We start from the raw sequence: 14,325 nt of genomic DNA on the forward strand, positions 1-14,325 counted from the left end.
TGCATACCGCAAGTGTGAATCCTTGTTATAATATAATATTACAATATAATAGAACCAGTGGCGTACCGTCCATAGGGCGCAGAGGTGCGTGGCGCTCCGGGTGACAGGCGGGGAGGGGGGTGTCAAAGAGGCCAGCTCAACCTATTACATATCAAACCAGCAGTACCTGCTCCGCCTCCCTCCTCTGCATTGCTTGGCTGCAACTGGCTCAGACCCCCGTCGGCCCCACCTCCCTCACCTTGGCTGTCAGATCAGCTTCCGCCTTCTGCGGAAGCCGCCTGGAGCTGCGCATGGGACACACGTGGGATCTCTGCCATGATCCCTGGCACCATTTCTGCTGCTGCTGCCGCCGCCACCGCCGCTACACCGTCACAACCTGGGCTGGGACCTTCATTCACCCGATGCTGCCAAGCGAGGACTTGCTCTGTGCCCCCTAACTTCCAGGCTCACGGGGAATCCACAGGCAGGCCCATGCACGCTGCACCTCCTCCACCACTGCCGCCATGACAGCCAGAGATGCCGCCACCTGCCACTTCCTTGCTGCTGCTTATCTCCTGGCTAGCTCGGCCACCCAGGCACACCATCGTCGAACACCACCATGGGCAGGTAAGCCACAACACCTTCCGCTGCGGGCAATGCATCAATGGACAACCCTGCCAGCAGCCAGAGTCTCTCTCTCCTGTCTCTCGCTTCCTCCTCTCTCTCCACTCTCTCTTACTCCTGTCTGTCTCTCCCTCCTCTCTCTCTCTCTCTCTCTCTCTCTCTCCCTCCCTCCTGTCTCTCTCTGCTCTCTCTCCCTCCTGTCTCTCTCCGCTCTCTCTCCCTCCTGTCTCTCTCTGCTCTCTCTTCCTCCTGTCTCTCTCCACTCTCTTTTCCTCCTGTCTCTCTCCTCTGTCTCTGTTCTCTGTGTCTCAGTCTCTTCTTCCTGTCCTCTCTCTCCTGGGGGTCACTCAATCAGAATTAAATTGGCTATATGAAGGGGGGAGCTAACCGTGTACACTGGAGATATGACTATGTACAGGGGGATCTGACTATATACAATTGCCTTTACAGGGGGATTTGACTATATACAATGGCTATGTACTGGGGGGATCTGACTATAAACTATGGCTATGTACAGGGGGATCTAACTGTATACATTGGGTATATACGGGGAGGATCTGAATATATACACTGGCTATATACTAAAGGTTGGGGGGTGTCTGGTTATAGGTTGGTTACTGATCCAAAATGGGGGGTTATCTAGTTACCTATCCTATAAATGGTGGGGGTCATCTGGCTACCTGTGCTAAGGGGGGTTATATAAAACACTGCTGCATCATGTGTATTCTGTAGGGAAACACTGCGTAATGTGACTATACTACACTACCTATACTGGGGGCAAAAAATCCGGGCATTACCCGCCGTGGTGCGCTTAGCTTGCCACACTCCTTTGCTTTTTTCTTTTTTTTGGGGGGGGGGGGAGTGTAATTTAATACCGAGCACCGGGTGTCAAATGCCCTAGGTACACCACTGAATAGAACTAACTATTGCAAAGTATAAATTCATTTTTATTTATGCAGGTAAAAAAGCCATGTTGCAAACATGTTTTAGACTAACACAGGTCATTTATCTTTAACACGGTGCTATGATTAAGGACCTGTGTGAGCCCGAAACATGTTAGCAACATGGACATTGTGCAGAACACTTTCCTTTCTACATTGATTCTGAGTTGGAGTCGCCTGGTTCCTGCACGGCCATTGCAGTGAGGCTTGAGCTGACTTCACCTACTAAGACCTAACTTTCTATCACAAATCAATAATGATAAACAGTAAAGGCAGTTAATGGCTACATTATGCAGATTAACGGCAGTGTTGCTCAATACCTGGTCTAATATGCTGCAATTGCAAACAATGTACACATTATAATACAATGCCACTGATGATGAACAGTAAAAATAATTTTAATAAATCAATACAGGTCTAATTTGATGAACAGTTTGTGGTATGCTGCTATGTAATATAATGTAATTGTGAATCCAGTATAATAAACTTCACACACAGCCTGAACCAATGAAGATGATGAATGATTTACAGCACTACTAGGAAACAGTAGAATTGCCTAGTTATACTGAACTCTAACAGAACTTGCCTGTAATAGTTTCTAGTATCCTGATAATGCTGTACTATATACAGTAAGATATTCATATAAGTAAAATTGACTTATTTCCCCTTAAAAAACAAAACAAAGCAAACAAATTATCTTATCTCATCTGTATAGCTAAAATAGCAACAGCTACAAAAGGGTTGTTAAATAAGGCTGTTACTTAATGACACCATGTTTGTATTGGAATGTGTTGGCTTGCAAACTTACATGTTTATTAACACTCGATTGTGGGTTTGTCATTGGCCCAAAACATTAACATCATTCTGGCTGGCCCCCCTCTGCACCTCCTCCTGGCAGTGTGCCCATTTACTCACCTTGTAGGAGAGCTGGGCTGGTGTCACACAAGTGCTAAGGAAGCAGTTTATTGTTCAATTTAACTTATTTAATTTTTTATTCAAACCTGTCTTTAAAATCATCTGCAAGATTCTTGACTTGGCATGACAGACAACCAAAAAAATTAAGGCTGGGCTAGAGAAGTTAATTAATTGACAATTAAGTCCTTTAAAATATACCCATGCCAAAGCACGTCAAATATCATATACTTACTTAAGAATCCTATAGAGGCACCCCACAGCATCTTCCAGTTCTCTGTTGCCACTTGAGGACCCCCCCCAAAAATACTATAACCAGAATCTCCAATCAGAAGTGATGATAACATATGTTACAGTCAGAAACGAGGTGCATATGGCAGTTGTTGAGCTGAATTCAGTCAGCGGTTTTGATGGACTTTGATATGGAAGATTGCTAGTAGTATTTACTGATCGGAGCTGGATCAGTTTAATGGAATAATGTGTTGTTGTGACACACGGTTGCTGAAACATCTAGCCTTGAATTGGTAAATTATTAGCACAAATTCGGATTTCTAGTCATCTAAGTGAAGTTGCTAATGTGTGCTTTAGTTCTGTTAAGCTCTATTGCTATACTTGGATTGCACTCTCTCTGGCGGAAAGAGCAGTGGATCCTGCTAACTCTGTTTCCCTACTTGGTTCGCACTCGCTCTGACGGAAAGAGCAGTGGATCTTTCCTATCCTGTCCCTGAACCCAGATCGCACTCGCTCTGGCGGAAAGAGCAGTGGATCTTTCCTGTCCCTTAAAGGGAAGGTCCAAGCAAAAAAAAAAAATGAGATTCACTTACCTGGGGCTTCTACCAGCCCCATGCAGCCATCCTGTGCCCTCGTAGTCACTCACTGCTGCTCCAGTTCCCCGCTGGCAGCTTTCTGACCTCGGAGGTCAGGGCCAAATTGCGTACATTTTTACACATTCTCGCTAGTGCAGGAACATTAACACATACATTTTTACGCGTTAGTGGTGAAACGCGTAAATTTTTGTTCCTGCACTAGCTGGAATGCGTAAAAATGTATGCAATGTGGCCCTGACCTCCGAGGTCAGAAAGCTGCCAGCGGGGGACTGGAGCAGCAGTGAGTGACTACAAGGGCACAGGATGGCTACATGGGGCTGGTAGAAGCCCCAGGTAAGTGAATCTCATTTTTTTTTTTTTGCTTGAACCTTCCCTTTAACCTGGATCGCACTCGCTCTGGCGGAAGAGCGATGGATCGTATCTCTCATATTCCTGTTTCCCGTCCGTCTGTCTGTCTTGTCTGATACGAACGCTTGCTGTAGGCTCGGTGTGGTAACCGTAAAGCAAGCACTCGCGTTCTCTGTTTCGTGTTTGTGTGTCGTGGTTAGTTAGGGTGACGTGCTTGTCTCTGTTGCGCCTAACGTGCGGAGATCGTGCTGTAAACGCGTTCGATGTTGTGAATGAGTGCGGTGTTCGCGTTTAGTTAGCGTTTGTTATTTTCCTTATCATTCTCATTGTATGATTTGCTGTGCCTTTGCTCTGCTCCTGGGTTTACCTCTGCTTAGTCTTGTGTCGCCTCTGACAATCGTCTCTCTCGCGATTGCGTTCCTACTCTGTTTCTGCTGTTGTGTGTGCACCGTCGCGGGTTGGCGACTAGATTGGTGCACACACATACATTATGTCCCTGTGCTCATTCTCATTCACAATCGCTTCTCTTGCTATTGCGTTCTCACTTGGTTTCCTCTGTTGGGTGTTCACCGTCGCAGGTTGGCGACCAGATTGGTGGACATACATACATCCCTTTTCTGTGCTTATTCAGTCTTGTGTGGCTATTAGCAATCGCCATCTCTTGCGATTGCTTTCCCACCTGATCTTCACGGTTGTGTGTTCATTGTCGCGGGTTGGCGACTAGATTGGTGGATACACATACACCCTGTCGCTGTGCTCTCTCTCTTTAGGGGCTATCTTGCCCTGCTTGGTTGCAATTCGGACAATTCCCATCTGGCATCTGTGGCAGTACAGAGGCTTTGCTCCTCTGCACTCCACAGCTCCACCTGCCGGTGGGAATTTCCCTCTACTGGTGCTTTGCACCAAAGCTGAGTTCTCTCCTTTCATACGCTTGTGGAGGTTTTCCACCGTGTCAGCACACGCCTTGTGCGCTAATCACGGAGGTAATTCCACAATCGTTACAGATGAGTGTGAGATTTAGTTGTGTGGGCATTGGAGGGAGTGCTCCTGTGTGTGGACCAGTGCGTTATTAGGTTTTTTTTAACATTAGCTTAGGGGTGTTAGGGGTAACAGTGTTTTTACCTTTTTGATACAATAAAATGATTTTTACAATATATTGAGTGGCAGTTTTCTAATTGAATGTATTGAAGCCTCGGAAGATCCAGAGGATTTGCTCTCCTTAGGTGAGTATGTAATGTTTCTCAGGTTTACTTGAACTGTCAGACTTTCTTATCTCTTTGCTACCAGAGGAATAACTAGTGCTAGCAGGAACTGCTCGCGATGTAGATATTTCCCATGTGTTGTTTTCTATACTTTAGGATTATGCCGGAAAAAGTAGAGGAGCAATCACAGAAAGAGTTCAACTGAGATAACTCATGAGATACATTTTGTGAATCAATCTGAGAGGAAAAAAAATGAGTGATAAGATAAGGAGAGATATTTTTTTTTAATTTTTTTTTTAGAATTAATGCCATTGTCTCTATTGCACAAAACACATCTTCTGTATAATAACTTTTATATATGATATTATAATGTATAATAACTAACATTTTTATACAACTGTTATCACACACACCTACATACATTTGTTCAGTGGCGTAGCTAAGGAGCTGTGGGCCCTGATGCAAGTTTTACAATGGGGCCCCCCCAAGCGTTCTATACATAACAATTGATACGGCGGCACCAAAACCTGCCAATGGCAACTACAGTGTTAGAGGTGCAAGAAGAGGATGGGGAACAGTTTGTTAATGATTACCACTGTTCAAAGTATCTATAGAAGTAATTATTATGAGCACAGGACCAATAGAGAGCTAATACTGTAGTTGAGGGAGGGCCCTTCGGGGCCCCTCTGGTCCAAGGGCCCCGATGCGGTCGCAACCTCTGCAACCCCTATTGCTACGCCTCTGCATTTGTTCTATTAAGATCGCCAGGGCGGCTGCATGAGGGGTTTTTTTAAATAAAAAAAAAACTATTTCATGCAGCCAACTGAAAGTTGGCTGCATGAAAGCCCACTAGATGGCGCTCCGGAGGCGTTCTTCTGATCACCTCCGGCGGCCAAAAGTAACACGGAAGGCCGCAATGAGCAGCCTTCCGTGTTTGGCTTCTCCTGTCGCCATGGCGACGAGCGGAGTGACGTCATGGACGTCAGCCGACGTCCTGACGTCAGCCGCCTCAGATCCAGCCCTTAGCGCTGGCCGGAACTATTTGTTTTCCGGCTGCGCAGGGCTCAGGCGGCTGGGGGGACCCTCTTTCGCCACTGCTCGCGGCGGATCGCCGCAGAGTGGCGGCGATCGGGCAGCACACGCGGCTGGCAAAGTACCGGCTGCGTGTGCTGCTCTTTATTTCATCCAAATCAGCCCAGCAGGGCCTGAGCGGCACCCTCTGGCGGTAGTGGACGAGCTGAGCTCGTCCATACCACTAAGGTGGTTAACAGACTTTAAGAATTGACATTTCAATAAATATTCAGCACTAAATTCAGCACTAACAAACTTTTTGAGGCGTATTACTTTAATGTATAATTTACTGGTTGTAAATTGAGCTTGATTTCAATTGAAGACTGATGTAAACTGAAATATTGTCAACACAATTCAGGTAGATAGAATCTTTACACAGAAGAAACTGTCAATTAAAAGCATTGTGGCAGATTACTTAGAGACTCAGGATACGAAGAAAAAAAATCAAATGTAGTATATTTTGGATACTGACATTTTGGAAGCAAAGTACTGTAGCCATTCACCTGTCTGAAGTTATACATGGATTACCAGGATCTATCCAATTCCACTTTTGCACATGTTTACCTGTAGTGAATCCACCTAGCACAACACTAGCTTGAGGATTTTTAACTCCTGGTGGCACATTTTCTTTTTTGCTCTAAAATACGCGTGTGAAGTAAAGACGCAAGGAAAAAAGGGCACGGCTGCATAACAAAATCTCATTAAAGAAAAAGTTTGCTTTCAAGTGGGCGCAGAGTGAAACCAGGAAATCAAAACAAAAATATATTTACTTTAAAAACTATTACATAATTCAAAAATACAGCTTAACATAACCCTGCTCTCACACAGAACCCTCCTCTGGTGGTGCCTAACCCTAAGACACCCTGAATGTGCCTAACCATAAGACACCCCCCGCTGGTGCCTAAACCTAAGACCCACCCCCAGTGGTGCCTAACCCTAAGACCTCCCCGGTGGTGCCTAACCCTAGCCACCCCCCTGCACAAACACCCTTACAAACATAGAAATGATAACATATTTGATAACGTAAAATCTGTACATACAAATGAAATAATATGACAAGAACTATCACATTGCAAATTTCTAAAATAATAACATATTTCAAAAACTTTAATGTTCTAATGTTGAAAACCATATTTATTGCATGCCCAATTATCTGCTTTGGGGGCCATATTACCGATAAATGCATTAGAACCTATGGTGGCACCCAAATTGTCCATTAGTCGCCAGCGCCCTTTTTTTCCTGCTACCCTAAAATACCATTAACAAAGAATATTGTCATGTGTTATTTGTATAATGATTATGTATGGCTATAATGTATTATTTGTAACTGGTTTTCCAAACCCAAACCCTCCACCATTCAGCCATTTAGAAGAAGGTGTTAAATGCTTTTAGATTTCTGTAAACTGCCTAAATGTAAAATAAAGTTATTTAATTGTTGTATTACTACCATGTTGTAGATTATACCAGTAGAGGTTACTGTAATTTCACCATCACAGCAAATGAAAAAAAAATTAAGAAAGGTGATGAATGTAAACTGGCCAACATTGCAGCAAAAAGGAACATTCTGTTTACTTAGAAGAATGCTCAGTAATAATGGCCGTCCAGATGGAAAAACAAATGATTCAAGATTGTGCTCAGCTATGTCAAAAGAGGCATTAGTTGTCCTTCATTGATTTTGTTGGAGTAAATTTAACCAAGGAGCATTCAGGTTTTTTCATGCAATATGCAAATCACTTACGTAAACATGGCTTCAGTATAAAAGGCAATCAGACTCATTTAATAAAGCAGCAGCCCATAGCAACCAATCAGATTTACGTTAAATACAAGAAAAAAGTAACTTTGCACATTGTGTTGTGGGCTGAATAATTGTAGGACATGTTTCCTTACTGGTAATGTGCCTTTGATGATGCACTCTACTGACATTTGGCCAGTCATTTGTGGTTTGGAGCTCTTTGAAATGTGCAATGCTTTTTTTACTGGCAGTGTGCCCTTGACAATGCAGAATAGTGGTGTAAAGTCAGTTTGCAATTATGAGGATAGATTCAATTTGCAGGCGTTTAAAAAAAAAAAACAACAACAACAACAAAAAAACAACATCTTGGTGCATGATACTAATTTAATTTTCAGTATAATGTTTATGATGCCTGTTAGATTTGCAAATAACCAAGTAATTTAATTGGTTCAAGCATTAGGCTGGATTTACACTTTTCAATTTTTCGGTGCATTTTCTGCAAAGGAAAACCGAGAACCGATGTTAACCAATGGACTAGTTCACACATTGATTTTTCACATATAGAAAAACAATTGGCAGCAATGCAGCACAGTCAGAAATCTCAAGCAGAAAACGACAAGCAGAAAACTGATAGACAAGTGTGAATTCAGGCTGGATTCACACTTGTCTATTCTGCATGAGTTTTGTGACAGTGCTGTATTAATGTCAGTTTTTATTCTGCATGTGAAAAATTCAACGTGAACTAGCCCATCGAGTAAGATTGGTTCTCAGTTTTCATATGCAGAAAATGCACAGAAAAAGTGGGAATCTAGCCTCTGAAAACTTTTTTCGGCATATTGTTGGATGGTTACTGTTGTCCTTGGTGAGCTTTCTTTAGCATCACACATCACTTATTTCCTATTGCCTCACTACCATATATTAAGTGAAATCCACATCACATAGCTGTGACTTTCATTTAATATATGGGGGGAGAGGTGTTAAAGTTAAGTATGGTGAAGGGACAGTTAAGTTTAGTCATGAGAAAGGGAAAGAGGAGGGTTAGGGGTAGACATTGGTAGAGGGAGGGTTCTGTGTGAGAATAGGGTTAGGTTTAGCTGTAGTAAGATATCAGTATTATTTACCAACATTTTTTGCAATCATTATTAGCACTGCAAAAGAGTAGGCGTAGTTATCAATATTCTACTATTTGCTATTTCTAAGCACCCACATTTATGGGTGCCCTTTGTGCATGTACACAAAGGTTTAGCACATCTTATTTATTTTTGTGTTTCACGGGGAAGCATCTGCTTCCTCAGAAAATATCCAATGTGGCATATACATGTATGAGTGTCAAAAAGAATTGCCAAACAGTACATGAGGGCCATTTAGACATATGTGCAATTATGCATGAATGTGGAAGTCTCCAGGAAGTGTTGTTAGTAAGATCACAATATCCAGCACACATGTGTATAGAATGCATACATATATATACATATATATATATATATATATATATGTATGTATATATAATTTTTCATATAAATGGAAAGAAATGGAAAGAAAAAGAAAAAGAAAAAAATTGCCCTAACACAAACTGACAAACACAGTTGGAGAAATATAAAAGGTAGAAAACCGAGAGCCCAATATAGTGTAGCTTGTATTGGAGGAGTGCGAATGATAATGATGAAACGTAAGTATTGTACTTACAAACCAGGGTTACCTCCAAGGCAACCACTGAAAAGGCAGGTGGGGAGACCAAGCCTGTCCCCACTCAGGATTAAGACGTCGCTCTCTGTGGATAGAGGAAAAGAAGAGGGTGTACCACCCTTCCACCAAGGGTGGATTCTTGATGTGTAGAGCTGTACAGAGGCGCCAGTAGGATAAAAGTCACTAAAACGTTTAAAACGTTCGGGATGCGGTGGTGGACCAGCCAACCCAAAACAGACACAGGTACTGTCGATTCAAGTAATAAATAATTTATTTATATACTCCAAAAACAAGTTGCAACTTGTCTTTGGAGTATATAAATAAATTATTTATTACTTGAATCGACAGTACCTGTGTCTGTTTTGGGTTGGCTGGTCCACCACCGCATCCCGAACGTTTTAAACGTTTTAGTGACTTTCATCCTACTGGCGCCTCTGTACAGCTCTAAACACAGTTGGAGTTTGAATTGTTGAAGCAAAATGGCCAGCTGCTCCCAGGTTCAAATTGTGCTTGTATGTTAATTAGTTAGAGGTTAGGGTCCCTTCCAAAATTATGGACTCGCCGTGGTGGAAGGATCCAGTATGGAGCACTCTGCATGTAAACTGTCCTGGAAGCTAACATCCTCCCTTAATGTTAATTGGTGAAACTGTTTTGAATGCAGCATGGGCAGCACGGTGGCGTAGTGGTTAGTAGTGTTGGGCGAACACCTGGATTTTCGGGTTCGCGAACGTTCGCCGAACATGGCCGCGATGTTCGGGTGTTCGTGCCGAACTCCGAACATAATGGAAGTCAATGAGGACCCGAACTTTCGTGCTTTGTAAAGCCTCCTTACATGCTACCTACCCCAAATTTACAGGGTATGTGCACCTTGGGAGTGGGTACAAGAGGAAAAAAAATTAGCAAAAAGAGCTTATAGTTTTTGAGAAAATCGATTTTAAAGTTTCAAAGGGAAAACTGTCTTTAAAATGCGGGAAATGTCTGTTTTCTTTGCACAGGTAGCATGCATTTTGCCGCCATGCAGTCATAAATGTAATAAAGATAAGAGGTTCCATAAACAGGGACCGGCAACGCTAACCCAGCAGCAGCACACGTGATGGAACAGGAGGAGGCGCAGGAGGAGAAGGCCACGCTTTGAGACACAACAACCCAGGCCTTGCATGAGGACAAGAAGCGTGCGGATAGCATGCATTTTGCCGCCATGCAGTCATAAATGTAATAAAGATAAGAGGTTCCATAAACAGGGACCGGCAACGCTAACCCAGCAGCAGCACACATGATGGAACAGGAGGAGGCACAGGAGGAGAAGGCCACGCTTTGAGACACAACAACCCAGGCCTTGCATGAGGACAAGAAGCGTGCGGATAGCAATGCATTTTGCCGCCATGCAGTCATAAATGTAATAAAGATAAGAGGTTCCATAAACAGGGACCGGCAACGCTAACCCATCACAGATGGTCATTGTTCATGTTACTTGGTTGGGGTCCAGGAGTGTTGCATAGTCGTTTCCAATCCAGGATTGATTCATTTTAATTTGAGTCAGACGGTCTGCATTTTCTGTGGAGAGGCGGAAACGCCGATCTGTGACGATGCCTCCGGCAGCACTGAAACAGCGTTCCGACATAACGCTGGCTGCCGGGCAAGCCAGCACCTCTATTGCGTACATTGCCAGTTCGTGCCAGGTGTCTAGCTTCGATACCCAATAGTTGAAGGTTGCAGATGGATTGTTCAACACAGCTACGCCATCTGACATGTAGTCCTTGACCATCTTCTCCAGGCGATCAGTGTTGGAGGTGGATCTGCACGCTTGCTGTTCTGTGGGCTGCTGCATGGGTGTCAGAAAATTTTCCCACTCCAAGGACACTGCCGATACCATTCCCTTTTGGGCACCACTAGCTGCGGCTTGTGTTGTTTGCTGCCCTCCTGGTCGTCCTGGGTTTGCGAAAGTCAGTCTGTCGGCGTACAACTGGCTAGAGGAGGGGGAGGATGTCAATCTCCTCTCTAAAGTCTCCACAAGGGCCTGCTGGTATTCTTCCATTTTGACCTGTCTGACTCTTTCTTCAAGCAGTTTTGGAACATTGTGTTTGTACCGTGGATCCAGAAGGGTATAAACCCAGTAATTGGTGTTGTCCAGAATGCGCACAATGCGTGGGTCGCGTTCAATGCAGTCTAGCATGAATTGAGCCATGTGTGCCGAGTCCTGCCAGAATCCTCATCATCCTCTTGTGAGCGTTGTGATAGTTGTTGTGATGCATCATAGTCGTCACCTTCTTCCTGGTCTGCTTCTGCTGACCATTCACGATGAATTGTGGAAGTCCAAGGTGCACCACTCTGGCCCTCGTCAGTGGTGGCATGAAATTCCTGCTCCAACTCCAGCTGTTCCTCCTCCTCTTCTTCGTCATAGCTGCTGGGGCCAGCGTTTCCTGAGGCAGATGGCCTGATGTTGGTACCATCACGCTGATCGTTTTCTCCTTCAGATTCCCCCAGTTGCATCATGACAGCTGTTTCCTTGATTTTCAACATTGACTTCTTCAGTAAACACAGCAGTGGTATGGTAATGCTGACTGAAGAGTTGTCACTGCTCACAAGCAAAGTGGATTGCTCAAAACTTGGCAGAGGTCCAACATGTTGGCCCAATCGGATCCACAGAAGCATGGCAGCTGTCCGGATGCGCTTCGGTACTGCACCGTCATGTACTGGACCACTGCACTCTTCTGCTCGCAAAAGCGGGCTAGCATGTGCAGCGTAGAATTCCAGTGCGTTGGGACATCACACAGCAAGCGATGGTGGGGGAGATTGAAGCGCTCCTGCATCTTGGCGAGTGCCCCCAAAGCAGTACTGGAATTTCTGCAATGTTTGGCCACTCGTCGCACCTTCAACAGAAGATCGGCCACGCCTGGGTATGTCCTCAGGAACCGCTGAACTACTAGGTTCATCACGTGCACCAGGCAAGGGATGTGTGTCAGCTTAGCCAACCTTAAAGCGCGAATGAGATTACTCCCATTATCACACACAACCATGCCCGGTTTCAGGTCCAGCGGTGCCAGCCACAAATCCGTCTGTTCCTTTATTCCCCTCCAAATTTCCTCCCCTGTGTGCTGCTTATCCCCAAGGCAGATCAGCTTCAGCAACGCTTGCTGACGCATGCCAACAGCTGTGCTGCACTGCTTCCACGATCCTACTGCTGCTGGGTTAGCGTTTCCGGCTGAGGTACAGCTTTGAGATGCGTTGGAGGAGAAGGAGTCAGAGAGGTAGGTGCTGCTGTTGTTATCCAGTGGGAGGGACGGCGGTGCAGCTGTTTGCGGCGTGGGCAACACCCGCGCCGTAGCAGGTGAGGAATCGCTGCCAGGCTCCACAAAGTTCACCCAGTGTGCGGTAAGGGAGATGAACCTTGCAGGCAACGGCATTCTTCAAGCTTCGGGTTATTTTGCTGACCACGTGCTCATGCAACTCAGGCACTGCAGAGCGCGCAAAGTGGTAGCGGCTGGGAACCACGTAACGTGGAATGGCCACTGACATCATGCCCTTGAAGCTGTTTGTCTCCACCACTCGATATGGCAGCATTTCGCAGGCCAGAAGCTTGGCTATGCTGGCTGTTACTGCCACGACTCGAGGGTCATTTGCTGGCAATTTCCTTTTGCGCTCAAGCATCTCCGAGACAGACAACTGAACCATAGGGCTGCACACTGAACGGCTGTTGGTTGTTGTGTTTGATGACTGGGAGACCTCAAGAGCACTATTCCGGAAAGTGACAGTGTCAGCGTCGTCTGATGTTTGTGAATGTTGTTGTGAACCACGCAATGGCTGGGCTACTGCTGCTGCTGAGGAGGGTCTGGTGGTGAGTCTGGTGACCCCAAGGGAGGCAGTGTTGCTGCTGGTACCCTGTCCTGGCGGCCACAGAGTGGGATGTTTGGATACCATGTGACGGGTCATGCTGGTGGTGGAGAGGTTGTTAATATGTTTCCCCCTGCTCAGGCGGGTCTTGCACACCTTGCAAATCACCATGGTACCATCCTCACTGCAGTCTTCAAAGAAAGGCCAGACTTTGGAGCACCTGCCTTGCTGGCGATTTCTGTTTGCGCCTCTTTTGCGTCTCACTTGAACTTCCACGCTTGTGGTGCCTGAAATTTCGTGCCGCCTACCTTGTGGCACAAGTCGAACTCGTGCAGCAGTGGGTTCTTCAACAGACTCATCTGTGCTGCTACTACGACGGCGATGTTCTTCTTCACATACAAAATCTGGGTCTCTGTCAACATTGTCCATACCCTCCTCCTCCTCTTCCATCTCCTCAAACTCGTCATATGTGCCGCCGCCGTGGAGTAGAGCTCCCCACAACAACCTCTGCGCAGCACACTCCAACGTCGTCTTCAAGATCTTCTCGGCCGATCTCCTGCAATTGAAACCCCTCCTGCCCAACTTGCTCTGGGATTTGGGTTTCCTAATCCTCCTCGGACTCGCCTTGCATTTCAGTGCGCGGTGCATTTCCCACAGTCAATGGTTGTGAATCCGGGCACAAAATTTCTGGCAGTTCCATTGACCTTTGAAAGGTGGAAGTTTGTTGGGCTGGGAATAGCTCCTGCGAATACCCCATTGTGTCCTGAGGAAATTCTTCGGACTGGTTATTTGGCAGTTTTGTGCCTGGTGTCACTGCCGGTTGTGTCTGCTTTGTGCCCACTGGCTCCTTGTAACTGGCTGAGGACTCGGACCTCGTGCGTGATGTGCTGGTGCTGCTTAACCCACTGCTGGACGCTTGAGAGGTCATCCAATTAATTATCTGGTCCTGTTCTTTTGGATTTGTGAGGGTTGATTTCCTGGACAACATGGGCGGTATTGAGTGGTTTTTCTTCGGTGCTCCACTGTGGCCTGTACGTGAACAGTCAGGGGGAACACCTCTTCCCTTGCCCCTCCCTCTTTCACAGTATTTCTTCTTCATTTCACTTATCCGTAAAAGTACACGCTGACTGGCAGCAGTACAGTGGCAGTACAGAAATGCTATACAGTGGCAG

Source organism: Hyperolius riggenbachi, chromosome 10 (genome assembly GCF_040937935.1).
Source record: "Hyperolius riggenbachi isolate aHypRig1 chromosome 10, aHypRig1.pri, whole genome shotgun sequence".
In the NCBI taxonomy this organism is placed as follows: domain Eukaryota; kingdom Metazoa; phylum Chordata; class Amphibia; order Anura; family Hyperoliidae; genus Hyperolius; species Hyperolius riggenbachi.